The following is a 21,035-nucleotide window of genomic DNA, read 5'->3' on the forward strand; positions in this document are numbered from 1 at the left end:
AAACGACCGAAAAAAACGATCATGTATAGTAAGGCGTTTTTAGCCCAAAAAAAACGACCATGTATAGCAAGGCGTTTTTAGCCGAAAAAACGACCGAAAAAAACGACCAAGTATAGTAAGGCGTTTTTAGCCCAAAAAAACGACCATGTATAGTAAGGGGTTTTTAGCCGAAAAAAATAACCATGTATAGTAAGGCGTTTTTAGCAAAGCGTTTTTAGCCGAAAAAAACGACCATGTATAGTAAGCCGTTTTTAGCCGAAAAAATGACCATGTATAGTAAGGCATTTTTAGCCCAAGAAAAACAACCATGTACAGTAAGGCGTTTTTAGCCGAAAAAACGACCGAAAAAAACGACCATGTATAGTAAGGCGTTTTTAGCCCAAAAAGACTACCACGTATAGTAAAGCATTTTTCGCCTCTGTGTCCTCAATCCTTCGAGCCGGATTTGAACCAGCGACCTAAGGATGTCCATATGCGCCACTACAGTCCTCCGCTCTACCAGCTGAGCTATCGAAGGGTACAAGAATCATATTTTAGAAGTGCTTAAAGGCTTTATAAACTGAGTGCAGAGGCGCAAGAATGAGAACTTCCCCTCTGCATCGTCCATCCTCCAAGCCGGATTTGAACCAGCGACCTAAAAATGTCTGTAGTCGCCACTACAGTCTTCCGCTCTAATAGCTGAGCTACCGAAGGGTAAAAGTAGTACCTTTTCAACATTCTTAAAGGGTGTGTTTTTAGCTGAAAAAAAGCCCATGTGTAGTTCAGTGTTTTAACCTGAAAAAAACGACAATGTATAGTAAGGCGTTTTTAGCCGAAAAAAACGACCATGTATAGTAAGGCGTTTTTAGCCCAAAAAAACGAACATGTATAGTAAGGGGTTTTTAGCCGAAAAAAATAACCATGTATAGTAAGCCGTTTTTAGCCGAAAAAAACGACCATGTATAGTAAGGCGTTTTTAACCGAAAAAAAACCGACCATGTATATTAAGGCATTTTTCACCTCTGTGTCCTCAATCCTTCGAGCCGGATTTGAACGAGCGACCTAAGGATGTCCATATGCGCCACTACAGTCCTCCGCTCTACCAGCTGAGCTATCGAAGGGTACAAGTATCACATTTTAGAAGTGCTTAAAGGCTTTATAAACTGAGTGCAGAAGCGAGAATGAGAAATTCCCCTCTGCGTCGTCCATCCTTCAAGCCGGATTTGAACCAGCGACCTAAAGATGTCTGTAGCCGCCACTACAGTCTTCCGCTCTAACAGCTGAGCTACCGAAGGGTGAAAGTAGTACCTTTTCAACATTCTTAAAGGGTGTGTTTTTAGCCGAAAAAAAACGACCATGTGTAGTTCGGTGTTTTAACCCGAAAAAAACGACAATGTATAGTAAGGCGTTTTTAACTGAAAAAACTACCATGTATAGTAAGGAGTTTTTAGCCGGAAAAAACGACCATGTATATAGTAAGGCATTTTTAGCCGAAAAAAACGACCATGTATAATAAGGTGTTTTTAGCCAAAAAAAACGACCATGTATAGTAAGGCGTTTTTAGCAGGAAAAAACGACCATGTATAGTAAGGCATTTTTAGCCGAAAAAACGACCATGTATAGTAAGGCGTTTTTAGCCCAAAAAACCCGAACATGTATAGTAAGGCGTTTTTAGCCCAAAAAAACGACCATGTATAGTAAGGCGTTTTTAGCCCAAAAAAACGACCATGTATAGTAAGGCGTTTTTAGCCAGAAAAAACGACCATGTATAGTAAGGCATTTTTAGCCGAAAAAACGACCATGTATAGTAAGGCGTTTTTAGCCCCAAAAAAACGACCATGTATAGCAAGGCGTTTTTAGCCGAAAAAACGACCGAAAAAAACGATCATGTATAGTAAGGCGTTTTTAGCCCAAAAAAACAACCATGTATATTAAGGCATTTTTCGCCTCTGTGTCCTCAATCCCTCGAGCCGGATTTGAACCAGCGACCTAAGGATGTCCATATGCGCCACTACAGTCCTCCGCTCTACCAGCTGAGCTATCGAAGGGTACAAGAATCATATTTTAGAAGTGCTTAAAGGCTTTATAAACTGAGTGCAGAGGCGCAAGAATGAGAACTTCCCCTCTGCATCGTCCATCCTCCAAGCCGGATTTGAACCAGCGACCTAAAGATGTCTGTAGTCGCCACTACAGTCTTCCGCTCTAATAGCTGAGCAACCGAAGGGTAAAAGTAGTACCTTTTCAACATTCTTAAAGGGTGTGTTTTTAGCTGAAAAAAAGCCCAGGTGTAGTTCAGTGTTTTAACCTGAAAAAAACGACAATGTATAGTAAGGCGTTTTTAGCCGAAAAAAACGACCATGTATAGTAAGGCGTTTTTAGCCCAAAAAAACGAACATGTATAGTAAGGGGTTTTTAGCCGAAAAAAATAACCATGTATAGTAAGCCGTTTTTAGCCGAAAAATACGACCATGTATAGTAAGGCGTTTTTAACCGAAAAAAAAACGACCATGTATATTAAGGCATTTTTCACCTCTGTGTCCTCAATCCTTCGAGCCGGATTTGAACCAGCGACCTAAGGATGTCCATATGCGCCACTACAGTCCTCCGCTCTACCAGCTGAGCTATCGAAGGGTACAAGTATCACATTTTAGAAGTGCTTAAAGGCTTTATAAACTGAGTGCAGAAGCGAGAATGAGAAATTCCCCTCTGCGTCGTCCATCCTTCAAGCCGGATTTGAACCAGCGACCTAAAGATGTCTGTAGCCGCCACTACAGTCTTCCGCTCTAACAGCTGAGCTACCGAAGGGTGAAAGTAGTACCTTTTCAACATTCTTAAAGGGTGCGTTTTTAGCCGAAAAAAAACGACCATGTGTAGTTCGGTGTTTTAACCCGAAAAAAACGACAATGTATAGTAAGGCGTTTTTAACTGAAAAAACTACCATGTATAGTAAGGAGTTTTTAGCCGGAAAAAACGACCATGTATATAGTAAGGCATTTTTAGCCGAAAAAAACGACCATGTATAATAAGGTGTTTTTAGCCAAAAAAAACGACCATGTATAGTAAGGCGTTTTTAGCAGGAAAAAACGACCATGTATAGTAAGGCATTTTTAGCCGAAAAAACGACCATGTATAGTAAGGCGTTTTTAGCCCAAAAAACCCGAACATGTATAGTAAGGCGTTTTTAGCCCAAAAAAACGACCATGTATAGTAAGGCGTTTTTAGCCAGAAAAAACGACCATGTATAGTAAGGCATTTTTAGCCGAAAAAACGACCATGTATAGTAAGGCGTTTTTAGCCCAAAAAAAACGACCATGTATAGCAAGGCGTTTTTAGCCGAAAAAACGACCGAAAAAAACGATCATGTATAGTAAGGCGTTTTTAGCCCAAAAAAACGACCATGTATATTAAGGCATTTTTCGCCTCTGTGTCCTCAATCCCTCGAGCCGGATTTGAACCAGCGACCTAAGGATGTCCATATGCGCCACTACAGTCCTCCGCTCTACCAGCTGAGCTATCGAAGGGTACAAGTATCACATTTTAGAAGTGCTTAAAGGCTTTATAAACTGAGTGCAGAAGCGCAAGAATGAGAAATTCCCCTCTGCGTCGTCCATCCTTCAAGCCGGATTTGAACCAGCGACCTAAAGATGTCTGTAGCCGCCACTACAGTCTTCCGCTCTAACAGCTGAGCTACCGAAGGGTGAAAGTAGTACCTTTTCAACATTCTTAAAGGGTGCGTTTTTAGCCGAAAAAAAACGACCATGTGTAGTTCGGTGTTTTAACCCGAAAAAAACGACAATGTATAGTAAGGCGTTTTTAACTGAAAAAACTACCATGTATAGTAAGGAGTTTTTAGCCGGAAAAAACGACCATGTATATAGTAAGGCATTTTTAGCCGAAAAAAACGACCATGTATAATAAGGTGTTTTTAGCCAAAAAAAACGACCATGTATAGTAAGGCGTTTTTAGCAGGAAAAAACGACCATGTATAGTAAGGCATTTTTAGCCGAAAAAACGACCATGTATAGTAAGGCGTTTTTAGCCCAAAAAACCCGAACATGTATAGTAAGGCGTTTTTAGCCCAAAAAAACGACCATGTATAGTAAGGCGTTTTTAGCCAGAAAAAACGACCATGTATAGTAAGGCATTTTTAGCCGAAAAAACGACCATGTATAGTAAGGCGTTTTTAGCCCAAAAAAAACGACCATGTATAGCAAGGCGTTTTTAGCCGAAAAAACGACCGAAAAAAACCATCATGTATAGTAAGGCGTTTTTAGCCCAAAAAAACGACCATGTATATTAAGGCATTTTTCGCCTCTGTGTCCTCAATCCCTCGAGCCGGATTTGAACCAGCGACCTAAGGATGTCCATATGCGCCACTACAGTCCTCCGCTCTACCAGCTGAGCTATCGAAGGGTACAAGTATCACATTTTAGAAGTGCTTAAAGGCTTTATAAACTGAGTGCAGAAGCGCAAGAATAAGAACTTCACCTCTGCGTCGTCCATCCTTCAAGCCTGATTTGAACCAGCGACCGAAAGATGTCTGTAGCCGCCACTACAGTCTTCCGCTCTAACAGCTGAGCTACCGAAGGGTAAAAGTAGTACCTTTTCTACATTCTTAAAGGGTGCGTTTTAGCGGAAAAAGGGCCATGTGTAGTTCGGTGTTTTAACCTGAAAAAAACGACAATGTATAGTAAGGCGTTTTTAGCCGAAAAAAACGACCATGTATAGTAAGGCGTTTTTAGCCCAAAAAAACGACCATGTATCGTAAGGCGTTTTTAGCCGAAAAAAACGACCATAAATAGTAAGACATTTTTAGCCGAAAAAAACGACCATGTATAGTAAGGTGTTTTGACCGGAAAAAAACTACCATGTATAGTAATGCGTTTTTTTGCGGGAAAACCCCCCACCAATATAGTAAGGCGTTTTTAGCTGAAAAAAACCACCATGTATAGTAAGGCGTTTTTAGCCGAAAAAATGACCGAAAAAAACGACCATGTATAGTAAGGCGTTTTTAGCCGAAAAAACCCCGACCATGTATAGTAAGGCGTTTTTAGCCAGAAAAACGACCATGTATCGTAAGGCGTTTTTAGCCAGAAAAAACGACCATGTATAGTAAGGCATTTTTAGCCGAAAAAACGACCATGTATAGTAAGGCGTTTTTAGCCCAAAAAAACGACCATGTATAGTAAAACGTTTTTAGCCGAAAAAACGACCGAAAAAAACGATCATGTATAGTAAGGCGTTTTTAGCCCAAAAAAAACGACCATGTATAGCAAGGCGTTTTTAGCCGAAAAAACGACCGAAAAAAACGACCAAGTATAGTAAGGCGTTTTTAGCCCAAAAAAACGACCATGTATAGTAAGGGGTTTTTAGCCGAAAAAAATAACCATGTATAGTAAGGCGTTTTTAGCAAAGCGTTTTTAGCCGAAAAAAACGACCATGTATAGTAAGCCGTTTTTAGCCGAAAAAATGACCATGTATAGTAAGGCATTTTTAGCCCAAGAAAAACAACCATGTACAGTAAGGCGTTTTTAGCCGAAAAAACGACCGAAAAAAACGACCATGTATAGTAAGGCGTTTTTAGCCCAAAAAGACTACCACGTATAGTAAAGCATTTTTCGCCTCTGTGTCCTCAATCCTTCGAGCCGGATTTGAACCAGCGACCTAAGGATGTCCATATGCGCCACTACAGTCCTCCGCTCTACCAGCTGAGCTATCGAAGGGTACAAGAATCATATTTTAGAAGTGCTTAAAGGCTTTATAAACTGAGTGCAGAGGCGCAAGAATGAGAACTTCCCCTCTGCATCGTCCATCCTCCAAGCCGGATTTGAACCAGCGACCTAAAAATGTCTGTAGTCGCCACTACAGTCTTCCGCTCTAATAGCTGAGCTACCGAAGGGTAAAAGTAGTACCTTTTCAACATTCTTAAAGGGTGTGTTTTTAGCTGAAAAAAAGCGCATGTGTAGTTCAGTGTTTTAACCTGAAAAAAACGACAATGTATAGTAAGGCGTTTTTAGCCGAAAAAAACGACCATGTATAGTAAGGCGTTTTTAGCCCAAAAAAACGAACATGTATAGTAAGGGGTTTTTAGCCGAAAAAAATAACCATGTATAGTAAGCCGTTTTTAGCCGAAAAAAACGACCATGTATAGTAAGGCGTTTTTAACCGAAAAAAAAACGACCATGTATATTAAGGCATTTTTCACCTCTGTGTCCTCAATCCTTCGAGCCGGATTTGAACCAGCGACCTAAGGATGTCCATATGCGCCACTACAGTCCTCCGCTCTACCAGCTGAGCTATCGAAGGGTACAAGTATCACATTTTAGAAGTGCTTAAAGGCTTTATAAACTGAGTGCAGAAGCGAGAATGAGAAATTCCCCTCTGCGTCGTCCATCCTTCAAGCCGGATTTGAACCAGCGACCTAAAGATGTCTGTAGCCGCCACTACAGTCTTCCGCTCTAACAGCTGAGCTACCGAAGGGTGAAAGTAGTACCTTTTCAACATTCTTAAAGGGTGTGTTTTTAGCCGAAAAAAAACGACCATGTGTAGTTCGGTGTTTTAACCCGAAAAAAACGACAATGTATAGTAAGGCGTTTTTAACTGAAAAAACTACCATGTATAGTAAGGAGTTTTTAGCCGGAAAAAACGACCATGTATATAGTAAGGCATTTTTAGCCGAAAAAAACGACCATGTATAATAAGGTGTTTTTAGCCAAAAAAAACGACCATGTATAGTAAGGCGTTTTTAGCAGGAAAAAACGACCATGTATAGTAAGGCATTTTTAGCCGAAAAAACGACCATGTATAGTAAGGCGTTTTTAGCCCAAAAAACCCGAACATGTATAGTAAGGCGTTTTTAGCCCAAAAAAACGACCATGTATAGTAAGGCGTTTTTAGCCCAAAAAAACGACCATGTATAGTAAGGCGTTTTTAGCCAGAAAAAACGACCATGTATAGTAAGGCATTTTTAGCCGAAAAAACGACCATGTATAGTAAGGCGTTTTTAGCCCCAAAAAAACGACCATGTATAGCAAGGCGTTTTTAGCCGAAAAAACGACCGAAAAAAACGATCATGTATAGTAAGGCGTTTTTAGCCCAAAAAAACAACCATGTATATTAAGGCATTTTTCGCCTCTGTGTCCTCAATCCCTCGAGCCGGATTTGAACCAGCGACCTAAGGATGTCCATATGCGCCACTACAGTCCTCCGCTCTACCAGCTGAGCTATCGAAGGGTACAAGAATCATATTTTAGAAGTGCTTAAAGGCTTTATAAACTGAGTGCAGAGGCGCAAGAATGAGAACTTCCCCTCTGCATCGTCCATCCTCCAAGCCGGATTTGAACCAGCGACCTAAAGATGTCTGTAGTCGCCACTACAGTCTTCCGCTCTAATAGCTGAGCAACCGAAGGGTAAAAGTAGTACCTTTTCAACATTCTTAAAGGGTGTGTTTTTAGCTGAAAAAAAGCCCAGGTGTAGTTCAGTGTTTTAACCTGAAAAAAACGACAATGTATAGTAAGGCGTTTTTAGCCGAAAAAAACGACCATGTATAGTAAGGCGTTTTTAGCCCAAAAAAACGAACATGTATAGTAAGGGGTTTTTAGCCGAAAAAAAATAACCATGTATAGTAAGCCGTTTTTAGCCGAAAAATACGACCATGTATAGTAAGGCGTTTTTAACCGAAAAAAAAACGACCATGTATATTAAGGCATTTTTCACCTCTGTGTCCTCAATCCTTCGAGCCGGATTTGAACCAGCGACCTAAGGATGTCCATATGCGCCACTACAGTCCTCCGCTCTACCAGCTGAGCTATCGAAGGGTACAAGTATCACATTTTAGAAGTGCTTAAAGGCTTTATAAACTGAGTGCAGAAGCGAGAATGAGAAATTCCCCTCTGCGTCGTCCATCCTTCAAGCCGGATTTGAACCAGCGACCTAAAGATGTCTGTAGCCGCCACTACAGTCTTCCGCTCTAACAGCTGAGCTACCGAAGGGTGAAAGTAGTACCTTTTCAACATTCTTAAAGGGTGCGTTTTTAGCCGAAAAAAAACGACCATGTGTAGTTCGGTGTTTTAACCCGAAAAAAACGACAATGTATAGTAAGGCGTTTTTAACTGAAAAAACTACCATGTATAGTAAGGAGTTTTTAGCCGGAAAAAACGACCATGTATATAGTAAGGCATTTTTAGCCGAAAAAAACGACCATGTATAATAAGGTGTTTTTAGCCAAAAAAAACGACCATGTATAGTAAGGCGTTTTTAGCAGGAAAAAACGACCATGTATAGTAAGGCATTTTTAGCCGAAAAAACGACCATGTATAGTAAGGCGTTTTTAGCCCAAAAAACCCGAACATGTATAGTAAGGCGTTTTTAGCCCAAAAAAACGACCATGTATAGTAAGGCGTTTTTAGCCAGAAAAAACGACCATGTATAGTAAGGCATTTTTAGCCGAAAAAACGACCATGTATAGTAAGGCGTTTTTAGCCCAAAAAAAACGACCATGTATAGCAAGGCGTTTTTAGCCGAAAAAACGACCGAAAAAAACGATCATGTATAGTAAGGCGTTTTTAGCCCAAAAAAACGACCATGTATATTAAGGCATTTTTCGCCTCTGTGTCCTCAATCCCTCGAGCCGGATTTGAACCAGCGACCTAAGGATGTCCATATGCGCCACTACAGTCCTCCGCTCTACCAGGTGAGCTATCGAAGGGTACAAGTATCACATTTTAGAAGTGCTTAAAGGCTTTATAAACTGAGTGCAGAAGCGCAAGAATGAGAAATTCCCCTCTGCGTCGTCCATCCTTCAAGCCGGATTTGAACCAGCGACCTAAAGATGTCTGTAGCCGCCACTACAGTCTTCCGCTCTAACAGCTGAGCTACCGAAGGGTGAAAGTAGTACCTTTTCAACATTCTTAAAGGGTGCGTTTTTAGCCGAAAAAAAACGACCATGTGTAGTTCGGTGTTTTAACCCGAAAAAAACGACAATGTATAGTAAGGCGTTTTTAACTGAAAAAACTACCATGTATAGTAAGGAGTTTTTAGCCGGAAAAAACGACCATGTATATAGTAAGGCATTTTTAGCCGAAAAAAACGACCATGTATAATAAGGTGTTTTTAGCCAAAAAAAACGACCATGTATAGTAAGGCGTTTTTAGCAGGAAAAAACGACCATGTATAGTAAGGCATTTTTAGCCGAAAAAACGACCATGTATAGTAAGGCGTTTTTAGCCCAAAAAACCCGAACATGTATAGTAAGGCGTTTTTAGCCCAAAAAAACGACCATGTATAGTAAGGCGTTTTTAGCCAGAAAAAACGACCATGTATAGTAAGGCATTTTTAGCCGAAAAAACGACCATGTATAGTAAGGCGTTTTTAGCCCAAAAAAAACGACCATGTATAGCAAGGCGTTTTTAGCCGAAAAAACGACCGAAAAAAACCATCATGTATAGTAAGGCGTTTTTAGCCCAAAAAAACGACCATGTATATTAAGGCATTTTTCGCCTCTGTGTCCTCAATCCCTCGAGCCGGATTTGAACCAGCGACCTAAGGATGTCCATATGCGCCACTACAGTCCTCCGCTCTACCAGCTGAGCTATCGAAGGGTACAAGTATCACATTTTAGAAGTGCTTAAAGGCTTTATAAACTGAGTGCAGAAGCGCAAGAATAAGAACTTCACCTCTGCGTCGTCCATCCTTCAAGCCGGATTTGAACCAGCGACCTAAAGATGTCTGTAGCCGCCACTACAGTCTTCCGCTCTAATAGCTGAGCTACCGAAGGGTAAAAGAACTTTTTCAACATTCTTAAAGGGTGTGTTTTTAGCGGAAAAACAGCCCATGTGTAGTTCGGTGTTTTAACCTGAAAAAAACGACAATGTATAGTAAGGCGTTTTTAGCCGCAAAAAACGACCATAAATAGTAAGGCATTTTTAACCGAAAAAAACGACCATGTATAATAAGGTGTTTTGACCGGAAAAAAACGACCATGTATAGTAAAGCGTTTTTTTGCGGAAACCCCCCCCACCAATATAGTAAGGCGTTTTTAGCTGAAAAAACCCACCATGTATAGTAAGGCGTTTTTAGCCGAAAAAATGACCGAAAAAAACGACCATGTATAGTAAGGCGTTTTTAGCCGAAAAAAAACTGACCATGTATAGTAAGGCGTTTTTAGCCAGAAAAAACGACCATGTATCGTAAGGCGTTTTTAGCCAGAAAAAACGACCATGTATAGTAAGGCATTTTTAGCCGAAAAAACGACCATGTATAGTAAGGCGTTTTTAGCCCAAAAAAAACGACCATGTATAGTAAGGCGTTTTTAGCCCAAAAAAAAACGACCATGTATAGTAAGGCGTTTTTAGCCCAAAAAAAACGACCATGTATAGTAAGGCGTTTTTAGCCCAAAAAACGACCGAAAAAAACGATCATGTATAGTAAGGCGTTTTTAGCCCAAAAAAACGACCATGTATAGTCAGGGGTTTTTAGCCGAAAAAAATAACCATGAATAGTAAGGCGTTTTTAGCAAAGCGTTTTTAGCCGAAAAAAACGACCATGTATAGTAAGCCGTTTTTAGCCGAAAAAAACGACCATGTATATTAAGGCATTTTTCGCCTCTGTGTCCTCAATCCTTCGAGCCGGATTTGAACCAGCGACCTAAGGATGTCCATATGCGCCACTACAGTCCTCCGCTCTACCAGCTGAGCTATCGAAGGGTACAAGTATCACATTTTAGAAGTGCTTAAAGGCTTTATAAACTGAGTGCAGAAGCAAGAATGAGAAATTCCCCTCTGCGTCGTCCATCCTTCAAGCCGGATTTGAACCAGCGACCTAAAGATGTCTGTAGCCGCCTCTACAGTCTTCCGCTCTAACAGCTGAGCTACCGAAGAGTGAAAGTAGTACCTTTTCTACATTCTTAAAGGGTGCGTTTTAGCGGAAAATGGGCCCATGTGTAGTTCGGTGTTTTAACCTGGAAAAAACGACAATGTATAGTAAGGCGTTTTTAGCCGAAAAAAACGACCATGTATAGTAAGGCGTTTTTAGCCGAAAAAACGACCGAAAAAAACCCGACCATGTATAGTAAGGCGTTTTTAGCCCAAAAAAACGACCATGTATAGTAAGGCGTTTTTAGCCCAAAAAAAACGACCATGTATAGCAAGGCGTTTTTAGCCGAAAAAACCACCATGTATAGTAAGGCGTTTTTAGCCGAAAAAAATAACCATGTATTGTAAGGCGTTTTTAGCAAAGCGTTTTTAGCCGAAAAAAACGACCATGTATAGTAAGCCGTTTTTAGCCGAAAAAAACGACCATGTATAGTAAGGCGTTTTTAGCCGAAAAAATGACCGAAAAAAACGACCATGTATAGTAAGGCGTTTTTAGCCGAAAACCCCCCGACCATGTATAGTAAGGCGTTTTTAGCCAGAAAAAATCGACCATGTATCATAAGGCGTTTTTAGCCAGAAAAAACGACCATGTATAGTAAGGCATTTTTAGCCGAAAAAACGACCATGTATAGTAAGGCGTTTTTAGCCCAAAAAAACGACCATGTATAGTAAGGCGTTTTTAGCCCAAAAAAAACGACCATGTATAGTAAGGCGTTTTTAGCCGAAAAAACGACCGAAAAAAAACGAACATGTATAGTAAGGCGTTTTTAGCCCAAAAAAACGACCATGTATAGTAAGGCGTTTTTAGCCCAAAAAAAACGACCATGTATAGCAAGGCGTTTTTAGCCGAAAAAAACCACCATGTATAGTAAGGGGTTTTTAGCCGAAAAAAATAACCATGTATTGTAAGGCGTTTTTAGCAATGCGTTTTTAGCCGAAAAAAACGACCATGTATAGTAAGCCGTTTTTAGCCGAAAAAAACGACCATGTATATTAAGGCATTTTTTGCCTCTGTGTCCTCAATCCTTCGAACCGGATTTGAACCAGCGACCTAACGATGTCCATATGCACCACTACAGTCCTCCGCTCTACCAGCTGAGCTATCGAAGGGTACAAGTATCACATTTTAGAAGTGCTTAAAGGCTTTATAAACTGAGTGTAGAAGCGCAAGAATGAGAACTTACCCTCTGCGTCGTCCATCCTTCAAGCCTGATTTGAACCAGCGACCTAAAGATGTCTGTAGCCGCCACTACAGTCTTCCGCTCTAACAGCTGAGCTACCGAAGGGTAAAAGTAGTACCTTTTCAACATTGTTAAAGGGTGCGTTTTTAGCGGAAAAAGCCGTGTAGTTCGGTGTTTTAACCTGAAAAAAACGACAATGTATAGTAAGGCGTTTTTAGCCGAAAAAAACGACCATGCATAGTCAGGCGTTTTTAGCCGAAAAAAACGACCATGTATAGTAAGGCGTTTTTAGCCCAAAAAAACGACCATGTATCGTAAGGCGTTTTTAGCCGGAAAAAACTACCATAAATAGTAAGACATTTTTAGCCGAAAAAAACGACCATGTATAATAAGGTGTTTTGACCGGAAAAAAACGACCATGTATAGTAAAGCGTTTTTTTGCGGGAAAACCCCCCACCAATATAGTAAGGCGTTTTTAGCTTAAAAAAACCACCATGTATAGTAAGGCGTTTTTAGACGAAAAAATGACCGAAAAAAACGACCATGTATAGTAAGGCGTTTTTAGCCGAAAAAAACCCGACCATGTATAGTAAGGCGTTTTTAGCCAGAAAAAACGACCATGTATCGTAAGGCGTTTTTAGCCAGAAAAAACGACCATATATAGTAAGGCGTTTTTAGCCCAAAAAAAACGACCATGTATAGCAAGGCGTTTTTAGCCGAAAAAACGACCGAAAAAAACAACCATGTATAGTAAGGCGTTTTTAGCCCAAAAAAAACACCATGTATAGTAAGGGGTTTTTAGCCGAAAAAAATAACCATGTATAGTAAGGCGTTTTTAGCAAAGCGTTTTTAGCCGAAAAAAACGACCATGTATAGTAAGCCGTTTTTAGCCGAAAAAAACGACCATGTATATTAAGGCACTTTTCGCCTCTGTGTCCTCAATCCTTCGAGCCGGATTTGAACCAGCGACCTAAGGATGTCCATATGCGCCACTATAGTCCTCCGCTCTACCAGCTGAGCTATCGAAGGGTACAAGTATCACATTTTAGAAGTGCTTAAAGGCTTTATAAACTGAGTGCAGAAGCGCAAGAATGAGAACTTCCCCTCTGGGTCGTCCATCCTTCAAGCCGGATTTGAACCAGCGACCTGAAGATGTCTGTAGCCGCCACTAGTCTTCCGCTCTAACAGCTGAGCTACCGAAGGAAAAAAGTAGTACCTTTTCAACATTCTTAAAGGGTGCGTTTTTAGCGGAAAAAAAACGCATGTGTAGTTCGGTGTTTTAACCCGAAAAAAACGACAATGTATAGTAAGGCGTTTTAAACTGAAAAAACGACCATGTATAGTAAGGCGTTTTTAGCCGGAAAAAAACGACCATGTGTAGTAAGGCGTTTTTAGATGAAAAAAAACAACCATGAATAGTACGGTGTTTTTAGACGGAAAAAACGACCATGAATAGTAAGGCGTTTTTAACCGAAAAAAAAGGACCATGTATAGTAAGCCCTTTTTAGCCCCAAAAAACGACCATGTATAGTAAGGCATTTTTAGCCGAAAAAAACGACCATGTATAATAAGGCGTTTTGACCGGAAAAAAACAACCATGTATAGTAAAGCGTTTTTTTGCGAGAAAAAAAACCAACCAATATAGTAAGGCGTTTTTAGCTGAAAAAAACCACCATGTATAGTAAGGCGTTTTTAGCCGAAAAAACGACTGAAAAAAACGACCATGTATAGTAAGGCGTTTTTAGCCGAAAAAACGATTGAAAAAAACGACCATGTATAGTAAGGCGTTTTTAGCCGAAAAAAATGACCATTTATAGTAAGGCGTTTTTAGCCCAAAAAACCGACCATGTATAGTTAGGCGTTTTTAGCCGAAAAAAAACGACCATGTATAGTAAGGCGTTTTTAGCCGAAAAAAACGACCATGTATAATAAGGCGTTTTGACCGGAAAAAAACAACCATGTATAGTAAAGCGTTTTTTTGCGAGAAAAAAAACCAACCAATATAGTAAGGCGTTTTTAGCTGAAAAAAAACCACCATGTATAGTAAGGCGTTTTTAGCCGAAAAAACGACTGAAAAAAACGACCATGTATAGTAAGGCGTTTTTAGCCGAAAAAACGATTGAAAAAAACGACCATGTATAGTAAGGCGTTTTTAGCCGAAAAAAATGACCATTTATAGTAAGGCGTTTTTAGCCCAAAAAACCGACCATGTATAGTAAGGCGTTTTTAGCCGAAAAAAAACGACCATGTATAGTAAGGCGTTTTTAGCCCAAAAAACCGACCATGTATAGTAAGGCGTTTTTAGCCGAAAAAAACGACAATGTATAGTAGGACGTTTTTAGCCGAAAAAAAGGACCATGTATAGGAAGGTGTTTTTAGCCGAAAAAAACCCGACCATGTAGAGTAAGGTGTTTTTAGCCGAAAAAAACGACCATGTATAGTAAGGCGTTTTTAGCCGAAAAAACCCCGACCATGTAGAGTAAGGTGTTTTAGCCGAAAAAAACGACCATGAATATTAAGGCGTTTTTAACTGAAAAAAAAACGACCATGTACAGTAAGGCGTTTTAACAAAAAAAAAACGTCCATGTATAGGAAGGTGTTTTTAGCCGAAAAAAACGACGTGTATAGTAAGGCGTTTTTACCTGAAAAAAAAACGACCATGTATAGTAAGGCGTCTTAATCCGAAAATAACGACCATGTATAGTAAGGCGTTTTGACCCGAAAAAAAAGACCATGTATAGTAAGGCGTTTTTAGCCGAAAAAAACGACCATGTATAGTAAGGCGTTTTTAGCCGAAAAAAACGACCATGTATAGTAAGGCGTTTTTAGCCCAAAAAACCGACCATGTATAGTAAGGTGTTTTTAGCCCAAAAAAACGACAATGTATAGTAGGACGTTTTTAGCCGAAAAAAAGGACCATGTATAGGAAGGTGTTTTTAGCCGAAAAAAACGACCGTGTATAGTAAGGCGTTTTTAGCCGAAAAAAAACGACCATGTATAGTAAGGCGTATTAATCCGAAAATAACGACCATGTATAGTAAGGCGTTTTTGGCCGAAAAAACCCACCATGTATATCGTAAGGTGTTTTGAGCCGAAAAAAACGACCATGTATAGTAAGGTGTTTTTAGCCGAAAAAAACAACCATGTATAGTAAGGCGTTTTTAGCCGAAAAAAACCCGACCATGTAGAGTAAGGTGTTTTTAGCCGAAAAAAACGACCATGAATAGTAAGGCGTTTTTAACTGAAAAAAAAGCGACCATGTACAGTAAGGCGTTTTAACAAAAAAAAAACAACCATGTATAGGAAGGTGTTTTTAGCCGAAAAAAAACGACCGTGTATAGTAAGGCGTTTTTAGCCGAAAAAAAACGACCATGTATAGTAAGGCGTATTAATCCGAAAATAACGACCATGTATAGTAAGGCGTTTTAACCCGAAAAAAAAGACCATGTATAGTAAGGCGTTTTTAGCCAAAAAAATGACCACGCATAGTAAGGCCTTTTAACCTGAAAACAACCGACCATGTATAGTAAGGCATTTTAACTCGAAAAAAACGACCATGTATAGGAAGGTGATTTTAGCCGAAAAAAAACGACCATGTAAGGCGTTTTTAGCCGAAAAAAACGACCATGTATAATAAGGCGTTTTTAGCCGAAAAAAACGACCATGTATAATAAGGCGTTTTGACCGGAAAAAAACGACCATGTATAGTAAAGCGTTTTTTTGCGAGAAAAAAACCCAACCAATATAGTAAGGCGTTTTTAGCTGAAAAAAACCACCATGTATAGTAAGGCGTTTTTAGCCGAAAAAACGACTGAAAAAAACGACCATGTATAGTAAGGCGTTTTTAGCCGAAAAAACGACTGAAAAAAACGACCATGTATAGTAAGGCGTTTTTAGCCGAAAAAACGACTGAAAAAAACGACCATGTATAGTAAGGCGTTTTTAGCCGAAAAAAACGACCATTTATAGTAAGGCGTTTTTAGCCCAAAAAACCGACCATGTATAGTAAGGCGTTTTTAGCCGAAAAAAAACGACCATGTATAGTAAGGCGTTTTTAGCCCAAAAAACCGACCATGTATAGTAAGGCGTTTTTAGCCGAAAAAAACGACAATGTATAGTAGGACGTTTTTAGCCGAAAAAAAGGACCATGTATAGGAAGGTGTTTTTAGCCGAAAAAACCCCGACCATGTAGAGTAAGGTGTTTTTAGTCGAAAAAAACGACCATGTAGAGTAAGGTGTTTTTAGCCGAAAAAAACGACCATGAATATTAAGGCGTTTTTAACTGAAAAAAAGCCGACCATGTACAGTAAGGCGTTTTAACAAAAAAAAAACGACCATGTATAGGAAGGTGTTTTTAGCCGAAAAAAACGACGTGTATAGTAAGGCGTTTTTACCTGAAAAAAAAACGACCATGTATAGTAAGGCGTATTAATCCGAAAATAACGACCATGTATAGTAAGGCGTTTTTAGCCGAAAAAAACGACCATGTATAGTAAGGCGTTTTTAGCCCAAAAAACCGACCATGTATAGTAAGGTGTTTTTAGCCAAAAAAAACGACAATGTATAGTAGGACGTTTTTAGCCGAAAAAAAGGACCATGTATAGGAAGGTGTTTTTAGCCGAAAAAAACGACCGTGTATAGTAAGGCGTTTTTAGCCGAAAAAAAACGACCATGTATAGTAAGGCGTATTAATCCGAAAATAACGACCATGTATAGTAAGGCGTTTTTGGCCGAAAAAAACCCACCATGTATATCGTAAGGTGTTTTGAGCCGAAAAAAAGACCATGTATAAGTAAGGCGTTTTAACAACAAAAAAAAACAAAAACGACCATGTATAGTAAGGTGTTTTAGCCGAAAAAAACGACCATGTATAGTAAGGCGTTTTTAGCCGAAAAAACCCGACCATGAATATTAAGGCGTTTTTAACTGAAAAAAAGCCGACCATGTACAGTAAGGCGTTTTAACAAAAAAAACCCGACCATGTATAGGAAGGCGTTTCTAGCCGAAAAAAACGACCATGTATAGTAAGGCGTTTTTAGCCGAAAAAAACGACCATGTATAGTAAGGCGTTTTTAGCCGAAAAAAACGACCATGTATAGTAAGGCGTTTTTAGCCCAAAAAACCGACCATGTATAGTAAGGTGTTTTTAGCCAAAAAAAACGACAATGTATAGTAGGACGTTTTTAGCCGAAAAAAAGGACCATGTATAGGAAGGTGTTTTTAGCCGAAAAAAACGACCGTGTATAGTAAGGCGTTTTTAGCCGAAAAAAAACGACCATGTATAGTAAGGCGTATTAATCCGAAAATAACGACCATGTATAGTAAGGCGTTTTTGGCCGAAAAAAACCCACCATGTATATCGTAAGGTGTTTTGAGCCGAAAAAAAGACCATGTATAAGTAAGGCGTTTTAACAACAACAAAAAACAAAAACGACCATGTATAGTAAGGTGTTTTAGCCGAAAAAAACGACCATGTATAGTAAGGCGTTTTTAGCCGAAAAAACCCGACCATGTAGAGTAAGGTGTTTTTAGCCGAAAAAAACGACCATGAATAGTAAGGCGTTTTTAACTGAAAAAAAAGCGACCATGTACAGTAAGGCGTTTTAACAAAAATAAAACGACCATGTATAGGAAGGTGTTTTTAGCCAAAAAAAAACGACCGTGTATAGTAAGGCGTTTTTAGCCGAAAAAAAAACGACCATGTATAGTAAGGCGTATTAATCCGAAAATAACGACCATGTATAGTAAGGCGTTTTAACCCGAAAAAAAAGACCATGTATAGTAAGGCGTTTTTAGCCAAAAAAATGACCATGCATAGTAAGGCCTTTTAACCTGAAAATAACCGACTATGTATAGTAAGGCATTTTAACTCGAAAAAAACGACCATGTATAGGAAGGTGATTTTAGCCGAAAAAAAACGACCATGTAAGGCGTTTTTAGCCGAAAAAAAACCTACCATGTATAGTAAGGCGTATTAACCCGAAAATAACGACCATGTATAGTAAGGCGTTTTTAGCCGAAAAAAACGACCATGTATAGTAAGGTGTTTTAACCCGAAAAAACCCCGACCATGTATAGTAAGGCGTATTAACCCTAAAATAACCACCATGTATAGTAAGTCGTTTTAACCCAAAAAAACGAACATGTCTAGTTCGCCGTTTTTAGCCAAAAATCACGACCATGTATAGTAAGGCGTTTTTATTGGAAAAAAAGGACCATGTATAGTTCGGTGTTTTAACCCGAAAAAAACGACAATGTATAGTAAGGCATTCTCAGCCGGAGTTTTTTTTTACGGCTAAAAACGCCAAAGTGCACATGGTCCTTTTTTTCGTCTAAAAACGCCTTACCAGTATACATGGTCATTTTTTTTCGGCTAAAAATGCCTTACTATATATATATATATATATATATATATATATATATACATGGTCGTTTTTTTCGGCTAAAAAAGCCTTACTATACATGGTCCTTTTTTTCGGCTAAAAACGCCTTACTATTCATGGTCGTTTTTTTCGGCTAAAAATGCCTTACTGCACACGGTTGGTTTTTTTCGGCTAAAAACGCCTTATTATACATGGTCGTCATTTTCATCAAAAAACACCTTACTATACATGGTCGTTTTTTTCGGCTAAAAACGCCTTACTATACATGGTCGGGGGGGTTTTCGGCTAAAAACGCCTTCCTATATATGGTCGGTTTTTTCGGCTTAAACTCCTACACATGGTCGTTTTTTTTGGGTTAAAATGCCTTACGATACACGGTCCTTTTTTTCGGCTAAAAACGCCTTTCTACACATGGTCGTTTTTTTTCCGAGTTAAAATGCCTTACTAAACATGGTCGGGGTTTTTTTTGGGCTAAAAATGCCTTACTATATACATGGTCATTTTTTTTGTCTAAAAACACCTTACTATACTGTACATGGTAGGGGGTTTTTTCGGCTAAAAACGCCTTACTATTCATGGTCCTTTTTTTCAGCTTAAAACGCCTTACTATACATGGTTGGGTTTTTTTCGGCTAAAAACGACTTACTATACATGGTAGTTTTGTCGGCTAAAAACACCTTACTCTACATGCTCGTTTTTTTTCCGGCTAAAAACACCTTACTACACATGGTCGTTTTTTTCAGCTAAAAACGGCTAACTATCCATAGTCGTTTTTTTTTTGTCTATAAACGGATTACTAGAGATGGTCGGGGGGGTTTTCGGTGAAAAACGCCTTACTAGATACATGGTCGAATTTTTTGGGGCTAAAAACGCCTTACTACACATGGTCGTTTTTTTCCGGCTAAAAACGCCTTAGTATCCATGGTCGTTTTTTTTGTCTAAAAACGGATTACTAGACATGGTCGTTTTTTTTTTCGGCTAAAAACGCCTTTCTATACGTGGTCATTTTTTCGGCTAAAAACACCTTATTATACGTGGTCATTTTTTTCGGCTAAAAACACCTTACTATACGTGGTAGGTTTTTTTTCATCTAAAAACGCCTTACTATACATGGTCGGTTTTTCTCGGCTAAAAATACCTTACTCTTCATGGTCGTTTTTTTCGTCTCAAAACACCTTACTATACATGGTCTTTTTGGTTGAAAAACGCCCTACTATACATGGTCGTTTTTTTTCGTCTAAAAACGCCTTACTATACATGGTCGTTTTTTTCATCTAAAAACACCTTACTACACATCGTCGTTTTTTTTCCATCTAAAAACGCCTTACTATACATGGTTGGTTTTTTCGTCTAAAAATGGCTTATGAGACATGGTCTTTTTTTTCGGCTAAAAACGCCTGACTATGCGTGGTCGTTTTTTCGGCTAAAAACACCTTACTATACAGGTACGTGGTCATTTTTTTCGGATAGAAACGCCTTACTATACATGGTCGTTATTTTCGGATTAATACGCCTTACTATACATGGTCGGTTTTTTTCGGCTAAAAACGCCTTACTATACACGGTCGTTTTTTTTTCGGGGAAAATCGCCTTACTAGATACATGGTCGTTTTTTTCGGCTAAAAACACCTTACTATCCATGGTCGTTTTTTTTCGGCTAAAAACGCCTTTCTGTACATGGTTATTTTTTTCAGCTAAAAACGCCTTATTATACATGGTCGTTTTTTTCGGCAAAAAACGCCTTTCTGTACATGGTTGTTTTTTCAGCTAAAAACGCCATACTATACATCACTGGTGTCAAACTCATTTCACATGGTAGGCCAAGTGGGCCGGACCATTAAAATGATACCATACTTTCCCCCCACCCTCTCCTTGCTCGCCACTTAGTCTTTGTACTGTCTTTGTCTAACTTTCCTAGCCTCCTACCGTATTTTCATCCGAAGAACTAACCATGGAATTAGTTGGCTGGTCTCTCGATGCAATCGACAAAATTTTTTCGACGAAAAGAGCAGGCAGTGGGGAGCCTACTTACCCCTCGGGGACATTTGCTGCCGGATACGTCCTTAATCCATTGAGAAAGTGGAGAATGGTGTGCCTGTCAATACTGTCCGTTGAGGATGTGGAAGACATCTACATTATCGGCCTTCTGATAACAGGTATGCTGCTGTTTGGTGTTAGCAGCTTCCTGTTCCATCGCAAAATTCAACCGACGGGAGCAGCTTTATTGGAAGTGAAGAAGCTGCCGGTCTTTTTGGATGGCACGGCGCGGATGTCCAACACTCAGACTCAAGCGGTCACTGAGCTCAACCGCAAAATGGATGCGGTTTTGGAGCGTCATCGCAAGATGGAGAAAAACTGGGAGAAATTGGTATCCACGCCCGGAAAAAAAAAGGAAATCGCGGATTTGGCTGATCGGTGCCATTGAAGACACACAGACCACGGACTCAAGGCTGTCTGAAATTGTTGGCGGCCATCCCTGCAAAACAACGCTATCTGGACCCTTTCCCCTGGATGGAAGTATGCATGGAAGCTAGTGCTCCCCATCATCACCCCCGTCCTTCTCGGCCATGGACTGATAAGCCGGGACTGTCTTCATGAGCAGACCTTGACGAAGCAGCTGT

The 21,035-nt window shown here is 39.6% G+C and overlaps 25 non-coding genes across 25 annotated transcripts; all 25 read right to left on the minus strand.

Annotated features, from left to right (window-relative positions):
* Window positions 1-430: 430 nt before the first annotated feature.
* Window positions 431-517, minus strand: trnay-gua (transfer RNA tyrosine (anticodon GUA)). Its single transcript is given in 2 exon segments — window positions 431-466; window positions 481-517. It is a non-coding gene; the product is annotated as a tRNA-Tyr (tRNA).
* Window positions 518-1,013: 496 nt separating this feature from the next.
* On the minus strand, window positions 1,014-1,100 carry trnay-gua (transfer RNA tyrosine (anticodon GUA)). Its single transcript is given in 2 exon segments — window positions 1,014-1,049; window positions 1,064-1,100. It is a non-coding gene; the product is annotated as a tRNA-Tyr (tRNA).
* Window positions 1,101-1,187: 87 nt separating this feature from the next.
* trnay-gua (transfer RNA tyrosine (anticodon GUA)) lies at window positions 1,188-1,274 on the minus strand. Its single transcript is given in 2 exon segments — window positions 1,188-1,223; window positions 1,238-1,274. It is a non-coding gene; the product is annotated as a tRNA-Tyr (tRNA).
* A 666-nt stretch (window positions 1,275-1,940) lies between these two features.
* trnay-gua (transfer RNA tyrosine (anticodon GUA)) lies at window positions 1,941-2,027 on the minus strand. The gene is given in 2 exon segments: window positions 1,941-1,976; window positions 1,991-2,027. It is a non-coding gene; the product is annotated as a tRNA-Tyr (tRNA).
* Window positions 2,028-2,523: 496 nt separating this feature from the next.
* trnay-gua (transfer RNA tyrosine (anticodon GUA)) lies at window positions 2,524-2,610 on the minus strand. Its single transcript is given in 2 exon segments — window positions 2,524-2,559; window positions 2,574-2,610. It is a non-coding gene; the product is annotated as a tRNA-Tyr (tRNA).
* Window positions 2,611-2,697: 87 nt separating this feature from the next.
* trnay-gua (transfer RNA tyrosine (anticodon GUA)) lies at window positions 2,698-2,784 on the minus strand. The gene is given in 2 exon segments: window positions 2,698-2,733; window positions 2,748-2,784. It is a non-coding gene; the product is annotated as a tRNA-Tyr (tRNA).
* A 629-nt stretch (window positions 2,785-3,413) lies between these two features.
* On the minus strand, window positions 3,414-3,500 carry trnay-gua (transfer RNA tyrosine (anticodon GUA)). The gene is given in 2 exon segments: window positions 3,414-3,449; window positions 3,464-3,500. It is a non-coding gene; the product is annotated as a tRNA-Tyr (tRNA).
* An 89-nt stretch (window positions 3,501-3,589) lies between these two features.
* On the minus strand, window positions 3,590-3,676 carry trnay-gua (transfer RNA tyrosine (anticodon GUA)). The gene is given in 2 exon segments: window positions 3,590-3,625; window positions 3,640-3,676. It is a non-coding gene; the product is annotated as a tRNA-Tyr (tRNA).
* A 629-nt stretch (window positions 3,677-4,305) lies between these two features.
* trnay-gua (transfer RNA tyrosine (anticodon GUA)) lies at window positions 4,306-4,392 on the minus strand. Its single transcript is given in 2 exon segments — window positions 4,306-4,341; window positions 4,356-4,392. It is a non-coding gene; the product is annotated as a tRNA-Tyr (tRNA).
* Window positions 4,393-5,615: 1,223 nt separating this feature from the next.
* trnay-gua (transfer RNA tyrosine (anticodon GUA)) lies at window positions 5,616-5,702 on the minus strand. The gene is given in 2 exon segments: window positions 5,616-5,651; window positions 5,666-5,702. It is a non-coding gene; the product is annotated as a tRNA-Tyr (tRNA).
* Window positions 5,703-6,198: 496 nt separating this feature from the next.
* On the minus strand, window positions 6,199-6,285 carry trnay-gua (transfer RNA tyrosine (anticodon GUA)). Its single transcript is given in 2 exon segments — window positions 6,199-6,234; window positions 6,249-6,285. It is a non-coding gene; the product is annotated as a tRNA-Tyr (tRNA).
* An 87-nt stretch (window positions 6,286-6,372) lies between these two features.
* trnay-gua (transfer RNA tyrosine (anticodon GUA)) lies at window positions 6,373-6,459 on the minus strand. The gene is given in 2 exon segments: window positions 6,373-6,408; window positions 6,423-6,459. It is a non-coding gene; the product is annotated as a tRNA-Tyr (tRNA).
* A 666-nt stretch (window positions 6,460-7,125) lies between these two features.
* trnay-gua (transfer RNA tyrosine (anticodon GUA)) lies at window positions 7,126-7,212 on the minus strand. Its single transcript is given in 2 exon segments — window positions 7,126-7,161; window positions 7,176-7,212. It is a non-coding gene; the product is annotated as a tRNA-Tyr (tRNA).
* A 497-nt stretch (window positions 7,213-7,709) lies between these two features.
* On the minus strand, window positions 7,710-7,796 carry trnay-gua (transfer RNA tyrosine (anticodon GUA)). Its single transcript is given in 2 exon segments — window positions 7,710-7,745; window positions 7,760-7,796. It is a non-coding gene; the product is annotated as a tRNA-Tyr (tRNA).
* An 87-nt stretch (window positions 7,797-7,883) lies between these two features.
* On the minus strand, window positions 7,884-7,970 carry trnay-gua (transfer RNA tyrosine (anticodon GUA)). The gene is given in 2 exon segments: window positions 7,884-7,919; window positions 7,934-7,970. It is a non-coding gene; the product is annotated as a tRNA-Tyr (tRNA).
* Window positions 7,971-8,599: 629 nt separating this feature from the next.
* Window positions 8,600-8,686, minus strand: trnay-gua (transfer RNA tyrosine (anticodon GUA)). The gene is given in 2 exon segments: window positions 8,600-8,635; window positions 8,650-8,686. It is a non-coding gene; the product is annotated as a tRNA-Tyr (tRNA).
* An 89-nt stretch (window positions 8,687-8,775) lies between these two features.
* Window positions 8,776-8,862, minus strand: trnay-gua (transfer RNA tyrosine (anticodon GUA)). The gene is given in 2 exon segments: window positions 8,776-8,811; window positions 8,826-8,862. It is a non-coding gene; the product is annotated as a tRNA-Tyr (tRNA).
* Window positions 8,863-9,491: 629 nt separating this feature from the next.
* On the minus strand, window positions 9,492-9,578 carry trnay-gua (transfer RNA tyrosine (anticodon GUA)). The gene is given in 2 exon segments: window positions 9,492-9,527; window positions 9,542-9,578. It is a non-coding gene; the product is annotated as a tRNA-Tyr (tRNA).
* Window positions 9,579-9,667: 89 nt separating this feature from the next.
* On the minus strand, window positions 9,668-9,754 carry trnay-gua (transfer RNA tyrosine (anticodon GUA)). The gene is given in 2 exon segments: window positions 9,668-9,703; window positions 9,718-9,754. It is a non-coding gene; the product is annotated as a tRNA-Tyr (tRNA).
* Window positions 9,755-10,595: 841 nt separating this feature from the next.
* Window positions 10,596-10,682, minus strand: trnay-gua (transfer RNA tyrosine (anticodon GUA)). The gene is given in 2 exon segments: window positions 10,596-10,631; window positions 10,646-10,682. It is a non-coding gene; the product is annotated as a tRNA-Tyr (tRNA).
* An 87-nt stretch (window positions 10,683-10,769) lies between these two features.
* Window positions 10,770-10,856, minus strand: trnay-gua (transfer RNA tyrosine (anticodon GUA)). The gene is given in 2 exon segments: window positions 10,770-10,805; window positions 10,820-10,856. It is a non-coding gene; the product is annotated as a tRNA-Tyr (tRNA).
* Window positions 10,857-11,873: 1,017 nt separating this feature from the next.
* On the minus strand, window positions 11,874-11,960 carry trnay-gua (transfer RNA tyrosine (anticodon GUA)). Its single transcript is given in 2 exon segments — window positions 11,874-11,909; window positions 11,924-11,960. It is a non-coding gene; the product is annotated as a tRNA-Tyr (tRNA).
* Window positions 11,961-12,049: 89 nt separating this feature from the next.
* Window positions 12,050-12,136, minus strand: trnay-gua (transfer RNA tyrosine (anticodon GUA)). The gene is given in 2 exon segments: window positions 12,050-12,085; window positions 12,100-12,136. It is a non-coding gene; the product is annotated as a tRNA-Tyr (tRNA).
* An 837-nt stretch (window positions 12,137-12,973) lies between these two features.
* Window positions 12,974-13,060, minus strand: trnay-aua (transfer RNA tyrosine (anticodon AUA)). Its single transcript is given in 2 exon segments — window positions 12,974-13,009; window positions 13,024-13,060. It is a non-coding gene; the product is annotated as a tRNA-Tyr (tRNA).
* Window positions 13,061-13,149: 89 nt separating this feature from the next.
* On the minus strand, window positions 13,150-13,234 carry trnat-agu (transfer RNA threonine (anticodon AGU)). The gene is given in 2 exon segments: window positions 13,150-13,185; window positions 13,198-13,234. It is a non-coding gene; the product is annotated as a tRNA-Thr (tRNA).
* Between the last annotated feature and the right edge of the window lie 7,801 nt (window positions 13,235-21,035).

The sequence above is a fragment of the Hippocampus guttulatus genome, chromosome 4, assembly GCF_054856545.1.
Source record: "Hippocampus guttulatus isolate MCC_2025c chromosome 4, RoL_Hgut_1.0, whole genome shotgun sequence".
Classification (NCBI taxonomy): Eukaryota; Metazoa; Chordata; class Actinopteri; order Syngnathiformes; family Syngnathidae; genus Hippocampus; species Hippocampus guttulatus.